This window comes from Syngnathus scovelli, unplaced genomic scaffold (assembly GCF_024217435.2).
Source record: "Syngnathus scovelli strain Florida unplaced genomic scaffold, RoL_Ssco_1.2 HiC_scaffold_255, whole genome shotgun sequence".
Taxonomy (NCBI): domain Eukaryota; kingdom Metazoa; phylum Chordata; class Actinopteri; order Syngnathiformes; family Syngnathidae; genus Syngnathus; species Syngnathus scovelli.
In genome coordinates, this window is record NW_026061348.1 from 8,774 (window position 1) to 12,500 (window position 3,727).

Sequence of the window (3,727 nt, forward strand, 5' to 3'; positions counted from 1 at the left end):
AGGTAGGCTCACTTGACATCTATTTATTTATGTATTTATTTATTTTTGACGGTTCGCGGAGGCGATGACGCTCCGCGCGGGTAAACGGCGGGAGTAACTGTGACTCTCTTAAGGTAGGCTCACTTGACATCTATTTATTTATGTATTTATTTATTTTTGACGGTTCGCGGAGGCGATGACGCTCCGCGCGGGTAAACGGCGGGAGTAACTGTGACTCTCTTAAGGTAGGCTCACTTGACATCTATTTATTTATGTATTTATTTATTTTTGACGGTTCGCGGAGGCGATGACGCTCCGCGCGGGTAAACGGCGGGAGTAACTGTGACTCTCTTAAGGTAGGCTCACTTGACATCTATTTATTTATGTATTTATTTATTTTTGACGGTTCGCGGAGGCGATGACGCTCCGCGCGGGTAAACGGCGGGAGTAACTGTGACTCTCTTAAGGTAGGCTCACTTGACATTTATTTATTTATGAATTTATTTATTTTTGACGGTTCGCGGAGGCGATGACGCTCCGCGCGGGTAAACGGCGGGAGTAACTGTGACTCTCTTAAGGTAGCCTGACTCGACGTCTTTTTCAACGGTGGCTGGAGGACCCGGGCGGTTCTCGGGGGTGCGTCGCTCCTCACTTTTGACGCCCGAGGAGGCTCCCGGCACCTCGGCTACGCGTTTTCGGCGGCCCGCTGAGCTTCCAGAAGACCTCCAGCCGGTTCTCCCGGTGCTTTCCTCCTCACGTTTTAAGCCGGCCGAGGCTCCCGGCACCCCGGCCAAGCGTTTCCCACGGCCCGCTGAGCTTCCAGGGGACCTCCGGCCGGTTCTCCGCGCGCTTTCCTCCTCACTTTTAAGCCGGCCGAGGCTTCCGGCACCCCGGCCAAGCGTTTCCCACGTCCCGCTGAGCTTCCAGGGGACCTCCGGCCGGTTCTCCGCGCGCTTTCCTCCTCACATTTTAAGCCGGCCGAGGCTCCAGGCACCCCGGCTAAGCTTTCTCCACGGCCCGCTGAGCTTCCAGGGGACCTCCGGCCGGTTCTCCGCGCGCTTTCCTCCTCACTTTTAAGCCGGCCGAGGCTTCCGGCACCCCGGCCAAGCCTTTCCCACGGCCCGCTGAGCTTCCAGGGGACATCCAGCCGGTTCTCCGCGCGCCCCCCTCCTAACTCGACGCCCGAGGAGGCTCCAGGCACCCCGGCCGAGCCTTTTCGGCGGCCCGCTGATCTCCCGGAGGTCGCAACGGGGAATTGCCTCCCTCTCGCGGACACGGCGCGTAAATGCACCGCCTCTCGCACTTTGCGCACACTCACTCGCATCGCTACGCCTCCCGTGGCACTTTAAGCGACCGGGACCACCGCGAGCGCGGGCGATGACTAAGAGGCTCCCCGGCCGGCCTCGCGGAGCTCCGACGCTCCCCCGCGGGACTTCCGGCGGCCGGCCGGAGCCTCGGCACGGCTGCCGCACTCCCTAATAACACCCCGCGGACCCCCGCGAGCCGAACGCTCGCTGCCGCGGGCGACCCGTGCCAAGGCGGACGCGTGACGGCGCGGGAGCCCTCGGCACTATATCACGGTCACGTATGTAGTCAAATCGTGTAAAATCACCGTTAGTTTATTCATAATATAGGTAATAATTAAATAAATATTAACATCGCGTATATCATTAATAAACACATGTATGTATTTATTTAATAATTAAATAAATATTAACATCGCGTATAATCATGCGCAATACTTCGTGGCCGACCGGGGAACCGGCGAAGGCGGACGCATCGCGGCGCGAGAGCCGTTGGCACTTTGGAAAAATAAATAAATAAATAAATAAATAAATAATAATTCGCCGACCGGGCTCCGGGGGGAGAGGCCGATTTTTGGCCGTTCGTGGCCGACCGGGGAACCGGCGAAGGCGGACGCATCGCGGCGCGAGAGCCGTTGGCACTTTGGAAAAATAAATAAATAAATAAATAAATAATTCGCCGACCGGGCTCCGGGGCAAGAGGCCGAATTTTCGCTCGTTCGGGCCGACCGGGGAACCGGCGAAGGCGGACGCAGCGCGGCGCGAGAGCCGTTGGCACTTTGAAAAAAAAAAAAAAAAAAAAAATTCGCCCACCGGGCTCCGGGGGAAGAGGCCGGCTTTTCGCCGTTCGCGGCCGACCGGGGAACCGGCGAAAGCGGACGCGCTCTCTAACGAGCCCCGCCGGCCGGAGGAAGTGCGCCCTCTGGCGGACACGCCGTTGTAAATGAATGGGGTTTGGCACTTAGTGCATTTTTCGCCCAAGTCGAAGCGCGCTCCGGGCGAGGAGGCCGGATTCTCGCCACCCGTGGCCGGCCGGGGAACCGGCCAAGGCGGACGCGCTCTCTAACGAGCCCCGCCGGCCGGAGGAAGTGCGCCCTCTGGCGGACACGCCGTTGTAAATGAATGGGGTTTGGCACTTGGTGCATTTTTCGCCCAAGTCGAAGCGCGCTCCGGGCGAGGAGGCCGGATTCTCGCCACCCGTGGCCGGCCGGGGAACCGGCGAAGGCGGATAGGCTTTCACGGAGGATCCGCCGGCTGGTCCGCGGGCCGATTAGGGTCCCGCGAGTGAGCGGTGGCGGTCCGGAATCCAGGCCGGCCAGGAGGCACCGCCAGGCGGATAGGCTTTCACGGAGGAGCCGCCGGCTGGTCCGCGGGCCGTTTAGGGTCCCGCGAGTGAGCGGTGGCGGTCCGGAATCCAGGCCGGCCAGGAGGCACCGCCAGGCGGATAGGCTTTCACGGAGGACCCGCCGGCTGGTCCGCGGGCCGTTTAGGGTCCCGCGAGTGAGCGGTCGCGGTCCGGAATCCAGGCCGGCCAGGAGGCACCGCCAGGCGGATAGGCTTTCACGGAGGACCCGCCGGCTGGTCCGCGGGCCGTTTAGGCTCCCGTAAGTTAGCGGTCGCGGTCCGGAATACAGGCCGTCCAGGAGGCACTGCCAGGCGGATACACTCTCTAACGAGCCCCGCCGGCTGGTCCGCCGGGGGAAGTGCGCCCTCTGGCGGACACGCCGTTGTAAATGAATGGGGTTTGGCACTTAGTGCATTTTTCGACCAGCGGCAACGCAGGCTGACGGGCGGCCGCTTCCACGGGCCGGTACTACTCTACGGAGGCGCTAGCCGCCTCCGGTGGGGGCCGTGTGATCTCGCTGGATGCCCGAGGACCTTCCGCGAGGCCCGGCCGCAGCTTTTACGCGCGCCCGGTCCTATTACCTGGTGGAAGCTGGAGGCCGGGGCTCCGCAGCTCGCCGCCCGGGGACCTTCCGCGAGGCCCGGCCGCAGCTTTTACGCACCACCGCTGCTATTCTCTGGCTCCGGCTTCGTCCCGGAGGGTGCTTGGGGAACGGCGGCGCACACCGCGAACGGCCGGTGGCGGTCGGCTGGTGGCGGTCGGCTGGTGGCTGTCGGCTGGTGGCGGTCGGGGGTGGCGCTTGGGGATGGCGCTTGGGGATGGTGGCTGTCGGCTGGTGGCGGTCGGCTGGTGGCGGTCGGCTGGTGGCGGTCGGCTGGTGGCGGTCGGGGGTGGCGCTTGGGGATGGCGCTTGGGGATGGTGGCTGTCGGCTGGTGGCGGTCGGCTGGTGGCGGTCGGGGGGTGGCGGTCGGGGATGGCGCTTGGGGATGGTGGCTGTCGCCTTGTGGCGGTCGGCTGGTGGCGGTCGCCTTGTGGCGGTCGCCTTGTGGCGGTCGGGGATGGCGCTTGGGGATGGTGGCTGTCGCCTTGTGGCGGTCG